We start from the raw sequence: 20,948 nt of genomic DNA on the forward strand, positions 1-20,948 counted from the left end.
CGTTAGACTTACCGGTCTGTAATTGCCGGGATCACCCCTAGAGCCCTTTTTAAATGTTGGCGTTACATTAGCTATCTTCCAGTCATTGGGTACCAAAGCCGATTTAAAGGACAGGTTACAAACCTTAGTTAATAGTTCCGCAACTTCACATTTGAGTTCTTTCAGAACTCTTGGGTGAATGCCATCTGGTCCCGGTGACTTGTTAATGTTGAGTTTATCAATTAATTCCAAAACCTCCTCTAGTGACACTTCAATCTGTGACAGTTCCTCAAATTTGTCACCTACAAAAGCCAGCTCAGGTTTGGGAATCTCCCTAACATCCTCAGCCATGAAGACTGAAGCAAAGAATCCATTTAGTTTCTCCGCAATGACTTTATCATCTTTAAGCGCTCCTTTTGTATTTTGATCAGCAAGGGGCCCCACTGGTTGTTTAGCAGGCTTCCTGCTTCTGATGTACTTAAAAAACATTTTGTTATTACCTTTGGAGTTTTTGGCTAGCTGTTCTTCAAACTCCTCTTTGGCTTTTCTTATTACACTCTTGCACTTAAGTTGGCAGTGTTTGTGCTCCTTTCTATTTGCCTCACTAGGATTTGACTTCCACTTTTTAAAGGAAGTCTTTTTATCTCTCACTGCTTCTTTTACATGGTTGTTAAGCCACAGTGGCTCTTTTTTAGTTCTTTTACTGTTTTTCTTAATTTGGGGTATACATTGAAGTTGGGCCTCTATTATTGTGTCTTTAAAAAGGGCCCATGCAACTTGCAGGGATTTCACTTTAGTCACTGTACCTTTTAACTTTTGTCTAACTAACCCCCTCATTTTTGTATAGTTCCCCCTTTTGAAATTAAATGCCACAGTGTTGGGCAGTTGAGGTGTTCTTCCCACCACAGGGATGTTGAATGCTATTGTATTATGGTCACTATTTCCAAGCGGTCCTGCTATAGTTACCTCTTGGACCAGCTCCTGCGCTCCACTCAGGATTAAATCTAGAGTTGCCTCTCCCCTTGTGGGTTCCCGTACCAGCTGCTCCATGAAGCAGTCATTTAAAGTATCGAGAAATTTTATCTCTGCATTTCGTCCTGAAGTGAAATGTTCCCAGTCAATATGGGGATAATTGAAATCCCCCACTATTATTGTGTTCTTATGTTTCTGGCTCCACGTTTGTTATTAATATATGAAGGGGCAGGATTTCTGGTTGATAATCGAATGCAAAAGTTGTTACAAGCTGGGGGTAGCAGCACAGATCTGCTAATGGTAGGATGCACACCAGTGCTTGGGAGTCAACCCTTGCTACTACCACATGGAATTCAAAGTGGATCATGGGAAGTGCAAACAGTAAAACTAACTTTTACATTTTAATTTTTATTTGATACTTAGCTCATATGTTTTAACACCCCAGCATGCCTGTGTAAGAAATGACAACCTCACACTGCCTTCCCTTTTAGTAGGCCACTCTGGACAAATCGGCCATGCCCCAGCATAATGAGCACCCTGTACATGGTAAACTGTACAGTGGGAGAGTGAAATATAGTCCATGGGTAACAAAATCAGTGTCTAAATTACAGCCGTGGGTTTGCATACAGTCCAGAAATGTGCCAGGGTGGAGGGGGGATGGCTATGTAGTTCTTTGAGAGTCTGTATTACTGCATGTGTTTGCATGAAGTCTAGTAGCAGATGTAATCAGCTCTAGTTAGAGAAGCTGATATCAAAAAATGCAGGGGGTAAGTAATCCATGTGGTCACTAAAGCAGTATCCTGTGAATTTTGACCCAATCCCCGGTGCTAATAGCCGAAAAATTTTCCTGGGGTAGGAACTCCAGATAGGTAGTTGCATTTCACAGAAGGCCTTTTTTCCAGGCTCAACTCTATAGATCACATATGCTGCTCAGACACCAAAAGCTTGAAAACCTGTGTCACACATGGCTGGCTTGACACTGGCATCTTGGAATAAAATGTTCTTTTTCTACTCATCAACCTCAGGACTCCAGAATACGGAATGCCTGAAAGTAGAGAGAAGGCTTAGGTAGTAAGCCACACCCTCCACCCCAAAACCTACCATGGTCTTTAATTTTTAAACATACAGGATGTGCAAATTTTCCCTTACCATTGTTTGTGCTCTCTTTCACTCTGAGTAACTCAGTTGTGTCCACAGATCTTCTAGGAAGAAAAGAGTTCCTCTAACAATATACTGAAGCAGTGTTTACAGGTCAGGGGCTGGGTTGGGGCCAGAGGAAGGGTACTACTTCCCCAGACACAGCAGGTCCTCCAGGGCTGGGTTCCCTGAGCACCTGCATGGCACTTAATAGGCTGCTGCACAGCTTAAAGGGAACTTAGTTCCACAGGCACTTTTCTCCACAGATGCACTGAACCTTTCTTTGAAGTAGTGAGACTATAGTGTGTGGTTTGATCCTTTAAGCTCTGCAGGCCCTTGTACCTTGGCAGCTCAGCCACACTCCAGCAGGAGCCTGGGATTTCAAACAGTCATGGAGCAGTCCAAGAGGAAGCACTTCTGTGAAGTTGTGGTTAACATTATGGACAAACCCAGCAAGTAGGTGCAATAGCAAAGAGAAAGGGATTCTCAGGATGTGGAAAGACACAGAGAGGCTGCAGAATATGAGGACAGACTGGCAGAACAGTTTTTGGAGCAGGAATGTTGCTTGGAGGAGGAACATATAGTGCAAACTAAAGACCTGTTTGAAAGGCTGCTTGCACTCATGGATGCAAGAGTACAGGCTCTTGCTGCACCCATGCCACATCCTGAGACCCCTCCATGGTACAATGTGCTGCAGACCAGGAATGCATTGAACAATTTCATAGTTGTGTGGCCCATGCAACTGGAATTTAACACTAGCTGGACAGGGCAAATATGCTCCTGGTAGTCCTCCATACTCATGGAGGCTACCACCCTTTCTGCAGGACTCCATCCCTGTGCTATGGAGCCAATTGCACACTAAATGCACAATCAAGGAAAAAGGAGAATGGGAAGCCAGGCAATAGTTAAAAGCAGGGAACCTAGCTGTTGGCCCTGGTCTTACTGTTTGCACTATTCAAATGTGTGGGTTGTGTTTTATTACCATTTTTGATGTTGGTTTGTTACTGGTGTTTTGGTATTGGCACACCAGCTGACCTGCCAGGCAATGCTGGGTGTATATATTTTGGTAATTTAGCCATGTTCACAACTAAATGCTTTTATTTTATTAAGAATATTTATTACCATCTGTGATGGGGTGTCTGCCCCACACTGGCCCATAAAGGGTTAATAGAGCTCTAGGGAGGCTGCACAGGAGGCAGCCAATCAGAGAAGGGCTGAAGGGAGCAGCCAATCAGGATCAAGCAGGCCCATATGAAAAGGGAGCTGCAGGGCAGTGGAAGGCAGCTCTCTCCTAGGAGCCCAGGGAGGAAAGTGTCTCTGGATGCTGCCAGCACCCTGGACAGAGCAGTACTGCTAGCAAGTACTGGAGAGTGAGAGAGTGCTTCTGGCTGGCTGCTGGGGTTTGCAGGCTGAGGCAAGGGCAAAGAGGGTGCTGGGTCCATGAGGCAGTGGCCCAGGGAGGTCTACTGAGATGTGGAGGGGACGCAGCAAGTGGCTGCTGTCTATAGGGTCTCTCCCCCGCCCCGCCCCAGCTCCTTGCCACTGGGGAAGTGGCTAAAAACAGACTGTGGGTGCCATTAAAGTGGCTGGAAAGCTGACTGCAAGTCCCCTGGGAGTGGGAGCACAGTGTGCAGCATGACCCGAGGGCTGTGTTGCTGAAGAGGACAGCGGTTCTTGGAGAGATGTGGGTCCTAGAGCAGGTGTAACAGCGGGGAGGCATAAATTGGCCTCTGTTGTTCACAGAAGCCTGCATAACAATGGAGTAGTACTCTCTGCAGTTTATGTTCTCATGTGCTCCTTGGGCACGAGTCCTATCAATGGCCCCGACAGAGTTTGGAAACTCCGTCATCTCAAAACCAGGAATTACTTAAGGGATCTTGTGTATCCACCACCTTTGGCTAAATCACGTCTGACTGCCTCAGATACCCCCTCCCCCCATAGTTGACTTTCCAAAATGGTTATCAACTGACCTGTAGCAGCCTGGAGTAGCCAGCTTCCAGATGGTTGCAGCAACCTGCTTCTGCCACCCTCATGGGTGTGTCATGATGCTGGAGGATCAGGGAAAGCCGCTCACTTAGCTACATTTCTGTTCTGGAGCATTCTTCATGTGAAAATTCTGGACTCATTGCTGGTCATCCCAGCTCCTCATGACGATGTGATTCCACAAGTCCATGCTTGTGGCCCTGCTCCCAAAGTGCCAGTCTACATAGGTGGCATCAGTGGATATACAGAGAGTTGTGAGATGCATGAGCTAATGAGGGTCTATGTCTGTATCATTGTCCTCCTCTTCCTCCAGCACTTCGGTAGGTCAGAAAATGCTGCCAAAATGTCCAGTGTCTCATGGATGCTCTGCCCATTTCTTAAGACAGGAGTGAAAGCCTAAGCAAGACAAGTTCTTCATATTGTGACTCCTCCATGTTGCTGTCGCTGGTTGCCAGGAGCATCCAGACCCAAAAGATGGCTTAGCAGAATGCGTTGGCTGGCTGAGACAACTTTCTGAAGCGTGCGGGGCAGACAGTCAAGTTTTCCCACACTGCACCACACAGAACTAGGGCAGCTACAGCTGGGGAAGGTGCTACAAACCCTGGTATAGGCTGGTTTGACTCAGGTCTGGGCAATGCAGTGTAGACACCTGTGAGACCCAGATTCTGAAATAATAAATCTAGGATCAATATTCAGTGTGGATGCTCAAGCCCAGGTTTACAAACACTCAGCCAGCAGGCTCAAGTCCCGCTGGCCTTGAGCTTATGTTGCAGTGTAGACATACCCTTAAAGGTTAGACTTTCAATGTTTTCCTCCTTAGCTGAGTCACAGGATTCACATCGGTGTAGCCCAGCTAGGACTGTGTGGTGGGAGGGAAGTTTTAAAAAGCCAGGCGCCATCCTCTCTAGCATATCATGCTAGAGACCATTGCTGCCCATAGACTACACTTAAAATCAGAATTAACATGAGTAACAGTTACTAGAGATGACTGAGAATTTTTTCCTACCAACCCCCCCTCACTCTTCCCCCCCTCCCCTGAAAAGGGCTTTTTGGCCAAAACCAAAGTTATTTCTGCTCTGAATTTTTCTGGGTTTTCAATGAAAAATACAAACTGAGAATCTCAACTTTTAATATATAGATATGCTGGAAAGTTTTTTTGAAAACCAGAAAATTTCAGTTTTCAAAAATTGTGGAGACATTTAAAAATGCCATAAGAATTCTTTTCAATCAGCTCTGACAATCACAGTACCTCTGGCAGCAGAAACGGTATGGGTGTTTTGCAGACTCTGGGTTAAGAGAGTTCATGGGAGATTAGGATAAAGCACCTGCTTGCCAGAGGACATCCATCTTGATGCTTCAGAAGCTACTTTCATTCACTAAAAATAAAATGAACCTTTACAGCTGTTCAAATGAATTTTAAAACACTAAATGTAAACTGATACAGTGGTACCTGACTGAGTCTGCAGTCAGGAACTCAGCTCAGAGCAGAATGAAATCCCTCCATTCATTTGAATGGGACATTAACCTGTCATACACTGCAGAGGTAAATATCACGGTCATTAACTGCTGATCAAAGGACTGGGATAATCACGATGAACGTCTGTTCAGTTTGCAGGGAGTGCAATCTCATTTTGCCCACGAGAGAGGATGGAGCTTTGTTTGTGGCCAGAGCTTGGGTTGTGGGTGGAGTTTGAGGGAGTACCACTGCTTTGTTTCCCCCCCAGTCTGATCTTTCATTTTATACAGGGTCATCTTTGACACACTGATTCAGCAGAAAGGAATCTTATTTTCCGCAATAGCCATCAGCTGAAGATGAACTCAGCCCCTTTGGCTTCTGAAATGTTCAGCTTCTATACTCCAATTTACCCAAGTCCTTGCTTTAGCATGTTTTTCATGTCCTGAACCTCTATTGCCATTTTAACTCATTTTTAATCACATTCCGGGGATGAGAGCCTAGACTTTTTTAGCTGAATCTTCAGTACAGAAAGCTCAAGTAGAAGAGCTCCCATTACCAAGAGCTAACATCTTCCTTTCCAGGATTGCTTCTTAACTATTTCCAGGTGTAAAGCTTTCTGGCAATTCTCTAACCAGGAGCTCTCTTGCCAGCTAAGTGACAGAAGAGGCAGCCTGCTGTTTTTCTGACAAAGACGGTCCCACATCTGTGGGAGTGCCTTTTATATTAAACCATAAGCCTGTGCGTCAGCATAGCTGCATCTACGGGGTGGGTGCAGGGGTGTTGTCAGCAGAGCTGTGTCAGTCAGGGGTGTCATGAATAGTTAGTAAAGGGTTAAAGCATAGTACCTGGTGGGCACCTGACCTGAGGACCAATCAGGAAAGAGAATTTGAAACTCCTAGGAGGGAACTTTTCCCTCTGTTTGGGGGGGTCTTTGTCTTTAGCCGTCTGGAGTTACAAGAGTCCAGATGTTTTAATCAAGTCTACAAGTTTCCACCTTTCTGAACTAATTTCTTCTAGTCAAGATAGTGAGTATTAGAAAGATACTTTGTGTCCTCACCTAATAATCCTATGCTTGCAATTCTGTGTGTTTGTTATTGATTATTCTTAATTCTGCTGTTTTGTTGTACTGAGAAAGAGAGAGGATTCTCTCCAGAACTTAGCAAGGTTATACCCTATGAGTGTCCAGCTTGGGCTCATAGAGATTCTGTATTTTCTTGTTTTCCTTTTAATAAATTCTTTCTATAAAGACTTGATTAAATCCCTTCTACTGTGGATAGGGGGAGGGGCGAAGACACTCTCTCGGTGGTGAGACAGGCTTATCTCCGGGCAGAGAAGGGAGGGGGAGATAGTTCCTCCTGGGTTTGATTCAAACAGTGGAATCAGGTATCTCTTTCCAGTGGCTAGGAGAGAGAGAGGGGGGGAGGTATCCCTCCTATGAGTGGATCTGTATTTCCCCAGGGAACGTCTCTGGAAAGGGGAGTGGGAGGGGGAATATCGGGGTGTCTCGGCCCACGTAATTGACCGAGTGGTGGCAGCCTGAAGGAGACCTACCCTAAGGATTTTGGGGTGGGGGAAGACATGCTGGTCCTCACTTTGAAACCCCCCAGCTTCAAGTGAGGGTAGACCCATGACATGGTGGCAGCGGAGTTTCGAACCCATTGTTAGAAGGAGTTTTTTTTCAGCTGGGCTACGCTGAAGGGAGCTATTCTCTTTTTCTTTCTTGTTGCTTGGACAGGCAGCTTGAGAAAAAGGTGGTTTTGAAGCAGTTTCAGGGTTAGAAGATTTTCAGTTTCTTCCAGGGCTTTCTGTTACAAAGCCCCCTGTGGAGTGCTGTTTTCGTCCATTGTGAGAGGAGATATCACTCAGGATTCCTGAGGTGGGGGGAAGTGCTCAACAACAGGAAAAACAGGTTTGGGGGGGGGGAGAGATAAACCCTCCAGCCAGGTTTTTTTTTCTCCCTGTGTTGAGAACACAGATCTCTGAGGAAATAGACCAGATTTTTCTCAGGGGTATTGTTAGCAGCAGCCTTTCAGCTGGGCTGCTGAGTACAGCTACTCAGAGCAGAGTGAGACAGAGAATTTTTTTTTACTCTTTCCCTCTTTCTCAGTACAAACCAGTAACTTTACACAAACCACAGTTGCTATACAGAGGATTGATTTATCTTTCTTTAGTCAAGTTATCATAGCCAGGGTTAGGGACTGTCAAACACCACAAACAGTTCACTGACTGCAGAGGGGTGTGGCCAGCATCAGGACACAGACACAATGAGTGCCAAGGCCGCAGCTAAACTGGAAACAAGACAAAAAGAACTGCAATTACAAGACATGGAATTACAATTAAAACTCAAGGAGATGGAAATGAAAGAAAAGGCCAAAGACGCTGAGCACAAAAGAGAAATGGAGAAAATACAAGCCAAAGAGGCTGAGCTCAAAAGACAACTGGAGTTGAAAGACAAAGAACTGGAAATCCAGAGACAGGCTTTGGAATTAGAAAAAGCTAAACAGCAAACTCCACCCAATCCAATCCCTCTTCAACCTACTGATCAACCTTCTCGGAGGAAATTTCCCGCCTACAGGGCAGGAGATGATGTTGAGGCCTTTTTAGAAAACTTTGAGAGGGCCTGTATTGGATACCGTCTTCCTAAAGACCAATACATGATGGAGCTGAGGTCACAGCTCAGCGGACAATTATCCCTTGTGGCAGCTGAAATGCCTAGAGACCAGATGGACGACTTTCCACTGTTCCTAACCAAGGCCAGACTCAGAATGGGCATCACCCCTGATCACGCCCGTCAGCGTTTCAGAGCCCAGAAATGGAAACCAGAGATGTCATTTCCAGAGCACGCTGCTTTCCTGGAAAAACACTATTTCTCATGGATATCAGGATCCAAGGTTAAGGAGCTAGACGACCTACACCTCCTGATGATGATGGAGCAGTTCCTAGATGGTGTTCCTGAGAACATTAGACGCTACATCCAAGATGGTAAACCAAAAACTCTCACTGAGGCAGGAGAGATTGGAGCCAGATGGATGGCATCGGTAGACAACACGAAAGCTACTGCCAAAGGGAGCGAATCACACAAGGTACCTACCGAGACTAAACCTTACCATCGAGGGCCAATCAAGCCCACACCTACAACCCAAGCACAGTCACACCCTACCTCTTCTTCTACCTCACCAGTTTCCAGTAAACCAACACAACCCCGTGACCCATCAAGTGGGCGATGTTTTGGATGCAATGAATTGGGGCATATCAAAGCCAAATGCCCAAAGAACCTGAACCGGGTCCAACTCCTTGCACCTGCACACCAAGGAAACCCGGAATTAGATATCTCTCAAATACCCGTATGCTTTAGGGAAACTTTGAGAGTGGACGGAAAGGAAGTTATCGCATGGAGAGACACTGCAGCACATATGTCAGCTATCCACCGAACCTTCGTGGACCCCAAATTCATCAACCCGAAAAGCACAGTGACAGTTCGACCCTTCATGTCAAAACCTGTGACATTACCTTCCGCGCAGTTACCTGTCCAGTACAAGGGCTGGTCAGGGACGTGGACTTTTGCTGTCTATGACAATTATTCTGTCCCCATGATTCTGGGCAACCACTTAGCCCATCACGTTGAGCCGCCAGAAACAGAGGGAGTGGTTACACGCAGCCAAGCCAGACGAGCTGCTGCACCCATCCCTGTTCCTGAGCCATCCACCAAGACCCCGTCTGTGTTACCAGGGACCCAGACAGAGGTGGTGGAACCGGATCCCATGACAACACCTACAGCAGCCATACTACATCCAGTCCCAGAACCGGAACTGGAAGAGCAACCAGCGGCAGTACCAGCGCCAGCACCGACGCCAGCGCTTACAACTCCACCGCCGGAGGGCGACAACGGGCCAAAACTGGCAGAAGCAGCAGACAACCCTACCCAAGAGGCTCAGCCGGAACCTGAAATGACACTTTGTGCACCAGCGGGGAGCGGTTCACAGTCAACGGAAACAACCTCATCACCTACATCGCTTCCACAGGAACTGGTGTCTCCCGCCTCAAGGGAACAGTTCCAAGCAGAGCAGGAAGCCGATGACAGCCTCAAGAAAGCATGGGCGGCGGCACGCAGCAACCCACCGCCTCTCAGCTCCACTAACCGATCCCGGTTCGTTGTGGACCAAGGACTTTTATACAAGGAAAGTCTTTATGGTGGACACCAGGAGGGCTGGCATCCTCATAAACGGTTGCTAGTTCCGACAAAGTACCGGGAAAAGCTCTTAAGCTTAGCCCATGATCATCCCAGTGGCCATGCTGGGGTGAACCGAAGCAAAGACAGGTTGGGAAGGTCCTTCGACTGGGAGGGGATGGGCAAGGACGTTGCCAAGTATGTCCGGTCTTGTGAGGTATGCCAAAAGGTAGGGAAACCTCAAGACCAGGTCAAGGCCCCTCTCCAGCCCCTTCCCATAATTGAGGTCCCATTTCAGCGAGTAGCTGTGGATATTATGGGTCCTTTCCCAAAAAAGACCCCCAGAGGAAAGCAGTACATACTGACTTTTGTGGACTTTGCTACCAGATGGCCGGAAGCAGTAGCTCTAGGCAACACCAGGGCTAACACTGTGTGCCAGGCCCTAACTGACATTTTTACCAGGGTGGGTTGGCCCTCTGAAATTCTTACAGATTCGGGAACAAATTTCCTATCAGGGACCATGAAAGACCTGTGGGAAACTCATGGGGTGCATCACTTGGTTGCCACCCCGTACCACCACCAAACTAATGGCCTAGTGGAAAGGTTCAATGGAACTTTGGGGGCCATGATCCGCAAATTCGTCAATGAACACTCCAATAATTGGGATCTAGTGTTACAACAGTTGCTGTTTGCCTACAGGGCTGTTCCACATCCCAGTTTAGGATTCTCACCATTCGAGCTGGTGTATGGCCATGAGGTTAAGGGGCCATTACAGCTGGTAAAGCAGCAATGGGAGGGTTTACACCTCCCCAGGGACTAACATTCTGGACTTTGTAAACAACCTTCAAAACACCCTCCGAGACTCTTGGGCCCTTGCTCGAGAGAGCTTAAAGGATGCTCAAGCGGAGCAAAGGTCTGGTATGATAGACACACCAGAGAGCGTTCCTTCAAGGTAGGAGACCAGGTCATGGTCTTGAAGGCGCAACAGGCCCATAAGATGGAAGCGTCCTGGGAAGGACCATACGTGGTCCAGGAGCGCCTGGGAGCTGTTAACTACCTCATAACATTCCCTGATTCCTCTTTAAAGCCTAAAGTGTTTCATGTTAACTCTCTAAAGCCCTTTTATCCCAGAGAATTACAGGTCTGTCACTTTACAGTTCAGGAAGGAGATGACACCGAGTGGCCTGAAGGTGTCTACTACGAAGGTAAAAGAAATGGTGGTGTGGAAGAGGTGACCCTCTCCACAACCCTGCAACGTCTGCAGCGGCAACAGATCAAGGAGCTGTGCACTCACTTCGCGCCCTTGTTCTCAGCCAACCCAGGACGGACTGAGCAAACCTGCCACTCCATTGACACAGGTAATGCTCACCCGATTAGGACCCCACCCTACCGGGTGTCACCTCATGCCAAAGTTGCTATTAAACAGGAGATTGACAACATGTTGGAGATGGGTATCATCCGCCCTTCTACCAGTGCATGGGCATCTCCAGTGGTTCTGGTTCCCAAACCAGATGGGGAAATACGCTTTTGCGTGGACTACCGTAAGCTAAATGCTGTAACTCGTCCAGACAACTATCCAATGCCACGCACTGATGAGCTATTGGAAAAGTTGGGACGTGCCCAGTTCATCTCTACCATTGACTTAACCAAGGGGTACTGGCAAGTACCACTAGATGAACCCGCCAGGGAAAAATCTGCCTTCATCACCCATGCAGGGGTGTATGAGTTTAATGTGCTTCCATTCGGATTACGGAATGCACTCACTTTGAAACCCCCCAGCTTCAAGTGAGGGTAGACCCATGACAAGGGGTGTGGCTTTTCATACTCCTGACTGACAAAGCTACCCTGGTGTAAGTTTTGAGGGTAGACCAAGTCTCGGACAATGCTAGGGCTCCTATGGGATTCCAAAGCCCCTACCCAGCCTCCTTTTGAGTTTGCTTGAGGTCACATTGCACTTATACAAGATGTCCATTAGATGTCACTGTACTACAGGTAGCAGCTCTACGGTACCCACGCTCAGCAGAGTAGGAACAAGAAGCCCTTGTTTCTTCCTTGTTCTCCATTCTTCACAGCACTATTAGTGGCAATGGCTGTTCAGGAACCTCTCCAGAGCTCCTGTTAATGGTACTGCATTGAGTGCAGCTGCAGTAGCCAGTGATCATTCCTCAGCCCACAGCCACTATTTTATTACAATAAAATTAGTTTAATTTCTTTGCTACAGCCCATGGCAGCAATGCAGTGAGCACATATCACTGTATTGAACAGCTGCTGTTGATTCCTTGTTCTTTTCTCTTTATAAAGGGTATGGGGGGAAAAACCAGCTTTCCTATATAGTTAAGGGGTAAAGGGGGGGGACTTAAATGTTTTTAAAGGAACTAAATATTTTTTTGGCTGCTGAAAGGGAAAGGAGATATACTTGGGGGAGGGATTTTACATTTATTGATTTGATCAATTTGATAGGAGGAATTTAAAAAATCAACCTTCCTCCTTCCCCCCCCCCTTCACATCCCCTACAGCTGGGGCTCTAATTCTTTGGGGGCTGCGGTCGCAGCATGCGCCATGCTATGCCATTGTCTCTAGGCCAGGGCCATGATCCAGGGAGCTCCATAGCAGCAACAATCAAAGAGTTGGCTGGGCTTTTTTGTTTGTTTGCTTTATTTTTAATTACATTCTGCTTTTGAAGATCTGATTTTTTATAGCCGCTGATTTTCTTGCAGGCCCCTGATTTTGGGGGCCATCCGGCTCCTGGGCCATCCTGCAGCATAAAGTAGAACAACCTGTGGTCAGAACTACTTTCTGCTCAACTTCCTATGGCCCCAAAGGACCATTCTCGCAGCCAGAGAATGCTGGGGGCATAGGTTTGCCCTGGCCATGCCTCTTCTCTCTCTGCACCCCCTACTCTGGGTGAGTGGCATGGGAACCATTATGGCTGCCCTATGCTAGCAGGAGGATCATTAAAAATGGAAGAAGTCTCCACTGACCAGTTCAAATGGCTTTAAGAGTTCTGAGGACACTGAAGCCTTGATAGATCAGAGAATCTGGTGAGCCATAACAATGTGTGTCTTTGGGATCTACAATACTAATAAAAACCTTGATGCATGCTGGGATATCACAGTGAAGCAGGAGTTAGCTGTCTGAAGCTCTGATAGGACTTGAAATGAGAGCAAGCAGGTAACTTTAAACCCTGGTATATGCTGGATGCTCCCTCATGTCCGTGAACTAAATATATTTTTAGCTGCAGAATGTCCCAAGTAGTCATTTCAAAAGATATTTGCAGGTCATCTTTAAAAACATAGAGTTAAAGAGCTCTAAAGAAAATGATATCTCAGATTGAGGTTGTTTAAAATACCCTATGACCCCCTCCAGGATAAAATCTTAGCCTTTCTGTACTAAAAGGCCAATCCAAGGCCAGATGTTTTGCTGTAGAGCAAAATGAGATTTTGGATGCCAGTTCAGCAGATCACTGATCACATGCTTAAATCCCACTAACTTCAACAGGACTTTTGATTTAGGGCTGGTCTACACTAGGGAGGGGGAAAAAAAGCAATCTAAGATACGCAACTTTAGCTACGTGAATAGCGTAGCTGAAGTCGAAGTATCTTAGATCGAGTTACCTCATGGCGCAGGATCGATGTCCGTGGCTCCCCCTGTCAACTCCGCTACCGCCGTTCGCATTGGTGGAGTTCTGGAGTCAACAGGAGCGCATTCGGGGATTGATATATCACGTCTAGATGAGACGCGATATATCGAACCCCGAGAAATCGATTGCTACCCGCCGATATGGCCGGTAGTGAAGACGTACCCTTAGTTAGGGTTGGTCCTGCTTTGAGCAGGGGGTTGGACTAGTTGACCTCCTGAGGTCTCTACCAACCCTGATCTTTTATGTTTTACCCCCTTTGCTGAACTGGTGCTCTTAATCCTCTGAGGCCATCACAAACTCACAAGTGATATGGCTTTAAACTCAAGCACTAGCTGGTCCACAGCCTCCATGGGTGTCTACACAGCAAAGAAAACCCTGCAATCAAATTAGGGGCACTGCTTTGGAGACCCATGGTGCTGAGTCTCAGAGCCAGGGTCAAATGACTTGGGCTTCCAGGGCATAGGCTGCAGGGCTAAAGATAGCAGTGTGGACACACCTGCCCAGGCTGAAGCCCAGGCTCAGAGCTGGCAAGGGAGGGTCTCAGAGCCCAGGCTCCAGCTTGAGCAGGATTATCTACACTGCTATTGTTAGCCCCACAGTCTGAGCCCAAGTCAATTGACCTGGGCTCTGAGATTTGGCCTTGCAGGTACTTTGTTGCAGCATAGACAGTCTCAAAACCACTGCCCATAATTTGGCACAAGGCCTCAAGGGACTGAGCCATCAGAGTCTAAAATAATTCTGGACCTAGCTGTGGTGCTCCCAGCAATTAGTCATGGAGGTAAGAGGAAGGGCAGTTGAAAGATACTCTCAGAGCAGCTCATTTAACCAGAGCCGCCCGGGGAGGGGGGCAAGTGGGGCAATTTGCCCTAGGCCCCACAGGGGCCCCCCACGAGAGTTTTTCGGGACCCCTGCAGCGGGGTCCTTCACTCGCTCTGGGGGCCCCGGAAAACTCACGGGGCCCAGGCCCCCGGAGCTTCTGCTCCAGGTCTTCAGTGGCGGGGGGTCCTTCCGTTCTGGGGCAGAAGGACCTCCCGCCGCCAAATTACCGACAAAGCGGGACCCGCCGACGAAGTGCCGGGTCTTCTGCGGTAATTCGGCGGCAGGGAGCCCCCGCCACGGGTCTTCAGGGCACTTCAGCGGCGGGTCTCAGAGCTGAAAGACCCCCCGCCGCCGAATTACCATTGAAGCGGGAGCCCCCTGCCAAAGACCCCAGGCCCCCTGAATCCTCTGGGCAGCCCTGCATTTGACTGAGCTAGGCAGTTTTTTCATTTCCATCTCTCCCCCCCTGCTAAGCCTTCATTCTTTGAAACCGCCACTATTCATTGAAAGGAAAATGTCTGCACAATAAATTGTTTTAGTCGGGAAACTGTACGAGCATAATTTAAAATCCTTAATGGGACACATTGCACATTTATATGCAAGTCAGAGAAACTTGTGCTAGTCCTAATTGTTGTGCTTCATATTTTCTGTCTGCAGCATAATGATCCTGAAGTGAGTAGCTGCAAAGTGCATTGATTGCTGGGTTTGGAAGCTACAGGTGCAGTGCAAGTGTAATGGATTAAGCATAGGGCTCGGAACCTGGAATTCCCGAGTTCTAATCCCACTGCCCTCACAATGTGGCACTGGGCAAGTTACTTAGGTCAGAATTGATAAATATGCATGTGTAAGTCATGTAGGAGCAAGAGTCCCATTGACTTGTGGAACCTATTTAGGTCAAAGTCAAACCTATTTAGGTGACTTTGAAGTTACCCCTTCCCCTTGTTGTGATTGTCAAATCCAATCCAACTAGGAGGTTTAGCCACATAGAAAATATGTCTATATTGCCACCAGACTCAAGCCCAACACCTCACTTCCACCTACACACAAATCTCTTAGACCTGGAGTTCTAGTATCCTGTGAGGGTGGAGTGTCCAAGCCTGAGTCAAGGTGAAACCCAGGGTTCAAGCCTTATCATTTTGCACTGCAGACACAGCCTCCAAGCAATCAGCAACCCCTTTTTCCTCCCCCTGACATACAAGCACATTCATAGAGGTACTATTCTCCCTTTTTCATTGGTCATTCAAGTCCATTATGTGGGAGCACAGAGCATCCCTGATTTCTATTGTACAGGTGCATCCAGCTCCATCTGTGGCAGGTGCACTTTCCGGCTGAATGTACTGGTTCAGCAGCCCCCTGCTGTCATAGGCCCATTCAGAGAAAATGGCTCACCTCTGGCTTCAGAGATTGTGAACAGCACAGTAAGCCACAGTACTGAGGATAGCGTTGATCATATTGGAATCCAAATGTGCCTGTAGACATTGCTAGCAGGATTTCCATGTGCCAAATGCCCATTCAACTCCCATGTTACACCCGCTGGGAGTGTAATTAAATCTTTTGCCAGGGTCTCAGTGACCTGGGTATGGTTTCATAAGTCAAGGCAAAAGTGGGGGATACAGGGTCCCCCAGAACAACAGTGGGGACAGTAACTGTTTGTGACATGTTGTGATTAGTGTCCCAGCCTACCCAGAACTGTAGGCTCCTCATTGTCAGACAATCCTAGCATCATGCACTTTTCCAGTGCAATAAACACTGCTTGTCAATCAATCATCCTTTGTGGACCAGAAGTTCCAGTCTACACAGGAGGTTTCAGTGGCTATTCCAAGTATCATGAGCAGCATCAGCCAGTTCAAGTCTGCCATGCCTGTGTCCTCCTGCTCCACCAGGTGCCTTTGGTGGGTCAGACAAGGCCACAGAACTGCCCACCGGCATATCATGGAAGCTCTGTGAAAGCTCAAGCAAGAGAGGTTTTGAAAGAGATGCCTCCTCCATGTTGCTGGCTCCAGTTACTGGGAGCACACAGCCCAAAATGATGGCTCAACAGGATGTGTTGGTAGGCTGTTCAGACTTCCTGCCATGTGCGACATAGACAGTCAAGTGTTCCCACAATGCACCATGAACAAAGGGCTAGAGTAGGGGCTTGGGAGGGGGCTAAGATGTCTGGAATATGGTTTGTTGGACTTGAGTCTGTTCTGCAGTATGGATGCCGGACTCCCAGGTTCAAATCCATGTTAAAAAAATTCTTAACCTATGATTGACAATGAGTGTAGACGCTCAAGCCCTGGGTTCTCAAACCCAGTCTACTGACTCAAGTCCCACTAATCCTGGGCTCACACTGCAGCATGAACATACCCAGAACTCCAGCTGAAGTTAATAAGAACGGTGTTGGGAAGGTGCCCTAGCCACCTTTGAAAATCTCACTCTAAATCCATAGTTGTAGCCACCTCACTAAGTGGCCCAGCTTTCAGAAGTCCTGCAACTCCCACTGGATTTTCAGCAAATCTAAGACACAGGCCACTGATTTAGATGCTGAATGTGAGGCACCCAAGTTTGGTTAAACCCAATATTTTCAATCTGTAAATTACAAATGGAAAGACTGCCTTGGTGCAATCATCAGTTAATACTTGTAAAGCAGTAAAAAGTATATGAAGTGGTTTCTGCTATTTGTCCACCCAAGGTCCATGGGATTTAATGGCCCACCATCATCATAGTAACTGAGCATCTCAAACTTTAATTTATTTATGCTCACAATATCCCAGTGAAGTAGGGATGTGCTGTTATCCTTATAGGCAGGGAATGTACACAGAGGCCCAGATTTTTTAAAGGTATTTAGGCATTGTTGCAGTCAGCATTGCAATACCTAACTGATTGAGGAGGCTCAATCTCTTTTCAAAAGGGATTTAGGCATTTATGAATCTAAATATTATGGATTACCAATGTGACTTTGGCACCTAAGTGTCTAAATCCGTTTTGAAAAGAGACTGAGTCTCCTCAATCAGGTATTGCAACACTGAGCACAGCAACATCTAAATACCTTTAAGCATCTGGGCCAGAAAGAGTGACCAGCCCAAGGTCACACAGGAAGTCTGTGGTAGAGCACAGGTCTCTGGAGTTCCAGGCTAGCATCCTTACCACTACGCAACCCTTGGATAAGTGCCATGCATGAATACATAGACATCCTACAGGTAATCAATAAAAAGATGCATTAATGCTGATTTTCCTTGAAAATAAACTGTAACAGGGTGGCACTCACCTCTCACAAGCACCCCTTTGCACTTTCTCTCACTGTAGACCTCCTTGGGTTTAGGGCCTTAACTAGTCTGTAATAGTCCGAGGTTGGGGCCGTGCCCTCTCAGGGGCCGTCGGGAGCCAGGCCGCCTCACTACACGGTCCCAATCAGTCTCCGGGTTCTGAAGGTTTTGGGGTTCTGCCCCTCAAGCAGGGGCGGAACAGAAGGCACACGGTTAATGCAATGAGTCCCAGCCCCCAGTCAGGGCGGGACAGCAGACACTAGGTCTAGGCTCAGACCCTTTCCGCAGGCTGAGCACCCACAAAGTCAATAAGCCACGACCCTCATTCAGGGCGGGCCAGCGAACCAGTTCTAAGCTCCGGTCCTGGCAGCCGGAGCTGAGCAGTTACAAAGTCAGTAAGCCCCAAGCCCTAGCTCAGGGCGGGGCAGCACACAAGAATCCAGGGAGCTCAGATCCCACTGCAGGCTGAGCAGCAAGAAAGTTAACAAGCTAAGCCCAGGCCCTCAATCAGGGCGGGGCACCAAACACAGCAGTTCTAGGCTCAGCTCCTTACAGCAGGAGCTGAGCAACAACAACAGTTCAGGGCTCAGGTCCTTGCATCAGGAGCTGAGCAATAATAATAGTTCAGGGCTCAGGTCCTTGCATCAGGGGCTGAGCAACAATGGTCAGTAAGCCCCAGCCCTAGGTCAGAGTGGGGCACCAAACAATAGTCCCAGGGGCTCAGGTCCTTGTCTCAGGAGCTGAGCAACAATAGTCAGTAAGCCCCAGGGTGGGGCAATAAACAATAGTCCAAGGCTCAGGTCCTTGTAGCAGGAGCTGAAGGTCCTTGTAGCAGGAGCCGAGCAGTCACAACAATACCGGGGCTCAGGTCCTTGTGTTAGGCACTGAGCCACAGCAGGTAAGTGCAGGCTTCTCTGCCTGACCGCTGGTAGGAGGGGGAGTCTGCCACCCGTGAGTGGGGTGGCAGGGGGGACACAGGCCCACCCACTCCACTGTGTCCCAGCCAGGGGCCCTAACAGCGGCGTGGATCCGCTGCAGTCAGTGGGGATCCTGGCCGCAACACACTGACATGGGCACGTCAGTGCCCTCAGCCGGACAGGGGTCGGCTACCCCCGGGCTACACTCCATCTCCCCCTCCATGGGTACCTGCTCCTCGCTGGGCTCTGCAGCGGGGTCCCACACCATGGGCTCCTCGTCGTGCTGAGGGCTCTCTAGGTCGGGCTGCTCCTCCGGACTCGGGTCACGGGAACGCTCGGTCCGTCCGCGTCGGGGTACCTGGCTCGAGGGAGGCTCGGTCCGTCCGCGTCGGGGTACCTGGCTCGAGGGAGGCTCGGTCCGGCAGGAGCCTGAACAGGAGCGTCCGTCCTCTCCGGCCGCTGGGCTCTAACTGAGTGTTGAGGCCGGGCTTTTATACTTCCTGTCCCGCCCCTTGACTTCCGGGGGGCGGGAACAGGCGGTGGTGGCTCCGCCCACTGAGGTGGCTGTTCTGGTTCCTCTCTCTCAGGGGCCGTCAGGAGCCAGGCCGCCTCACTACATAGTCCAACAGTCCCTTTAACTAAACTGCATCACTGTCACACATCCTTAGACCACTTCCCCATAGCCTCAGCACATTCTTCACCCTTACCTCAGGGCCTTGTTCTGGTTGAGTCCCAGAGCTCCTTCTCACTCCCCTAGTCTCTGCCAGCACTGCTCTGTGCAAGGTTCTGTCACTCCTTCAGCCACAACATCTACACAGCTCCATCTCCAGCAAGGAACTGACTGTGGCCTTGCAGCTCCTTTTATGTGAGCCTGCTGGGCCCTGAGTGGCTGCTCCATGTGGCCTCCCTCATTGGCTGCTGTCCTGCAACCACTCTAGGCTGCTTGGAGGACTTCTCTTCTGCTCCTCTCTGGGACTGAGTGTGGCAGGACCACAAAGCCTTCTGAGGGCCTCAAAGGGTTTGGTATACCCTGTGGGTAAACCTTCAAGAAAATATCTTTGGGGAAGGGGGAAGAGGATTAGTTCCCTGAAGCACCTTGCCTATCACACAACACTAGAAAAATATATCTGTAAGACCTGGACACCAGTACTGTATTTCAGCTAAATAACAGACTTATTTGCCATATTAACTTGCAGGCTGTTCTTGTTTTTATCTTGCTGCCACTGTGTAGAAAGTAAAGATGTATCTGTTCTGTTTTTAAGTGCACAAATAATAAGACATTTTGGGGAAAAAAACGGGATTCAGGGATTAAAGTCTGACTTTTGCATGAAGTATCTAGTGTATTAGGGTCTAATTGATCCCTGACTTCCCACCGCGTGTGACCCCATTAATGTCAGGGATAAGCCTGGGTAGAAATTGGCCTTTAGTGTAGTTAGGAGTTTCTTTAAAAAAAAGAATAAATACAGCTCACAAATTTGTCTGACTAAAACCTCACCTTCTGCTGATCTTGTGCTTTTGAAACACTTGAAAGGCAAAGCAGAAATTGACAAATGACTTGAATAGGACAACTACAATATTTTGTATATAGAATGGGTACAAAGTGCATCTACAGTGTGATTAGCAAAAATAGACTGGAACCATGCTGTCCCAAAGTGTTTGTGACTCACATAAATGTCTGAGACTCTTTACTGAAGTGTAAGTGACAGTGGATGGATGAGCCAGTGTTTGTAAATCCTCCATTTGATGTTTCTCTAGAGCAAACCTGAATAATAGGCCACAGTGTATTAACTTTAATTTTTATGATACAGGTATGGTAATACATGACATATATAAACATTAAACAGGCCTAGGATCTAATCCAAAACCCATTGAAGCCAGTGGGAGTCTTTCCATTGACTTCAATGGCCTTTGGATCAGACTCCTGGTCATAAAATACTGGCTACGCTGCACCTACCTGTGATATTTGCTCAAAACTCCCATTGGTATCCAAGGCAAATTTGTGCGCTGAGCAAGGACAGACTATTGATTGTGATACAAGTTCCTCAGTCTCCAAGCGAAGGGGAAAAGCCCCTTAGGAAATTTCTGAATGAAAAAGTGATGTAGGCATCCAAGTCTCATTTACTCCTAATCTCCTGCCTCTTGCAGTTCCCTCCATGCGTTCAAAAGTTCCTCTCAAACGTTGATAGCCAAATTATAGCCAGTTCTATTTTCACCAGAGAGATACGTGCTTTGAACCTGACCCAAAGCCCATGGAAGTCAATGGAAAGACTCTCACTGACTTTGCTGGGCTTTCGGATCAGGCCCATTAGTAGCCTGATACTGGTTTCAATTAAGTCTCTGGAAAAACTCTGATTTCAGTGAGAGCAGGATTGGGCTGTATATAATATAAACCACTGAACTTTTGAAAAATACCCTCTCACTATTCCTATTGATAAGACAACAAGAAGGATTTGTACTTTTTCTTGTAGTTCTTTGGGTCCAGATCCTCAATGGTATTTAAGTGTCAAACTCCTATTGATTTCAATGGGAGTTAGATGCCTAAATACCATTGGCCTTGTTAATACTGGTTCTCCACTTGTAAGGTAACTCCCTTCTCTTCATGTGTCAGTGTATTTATGCCTGCATCTGT

At 47.8% G+C, this 20,948-nt stretch overlaps 1 long non-coding RNA gene across 2 annotated transcripts; it reads right to left on the bottom strand.

Moving 5' to 3' along the window:
• Positions 1–1,380: 1,380 nt before the first annotated feature.
• On the bottom strand, positions 1,381–19,143 carry LOC120398681. 2 transcript variants are annotated; one of them, XR_005594625.1, is made up of 4 exons: positions 18,937–19,135; positions 17,405–17,466; positions 4,059–4,736; positions 1,381–1,996 (listed from the first exon to the last, which is right to left on the bottom strand). It is a non-coding gene; the product is annotated as an uncharacterized LOC120398681 (long non-coding RNA). The 2 variants fall into 2 exon arrangements; XR_005594626.1 differs by lacking the exon at positions 17,405–17,466 and having other exon boundaries at positions 19,027–19,143.
• Positions 19,144–20,948: the final 1,805 nt, after the last annotated feature.

Source organism: Mauremys reevesii, linkage group 2, assembly GCF_016161935.1.
Source record: "Mauremys reevesii isolate NIE-2019 linkage group 2, ASM1616193v1, whole genome shotgun sequence".
In the NCBI taxonomy this organism is placed as follows: domain Eukaryota; kingdom Metazoa; phylum Chordata; order Testudines; family Geoemydidae; genus Mauremys; species Mauremys reevesii.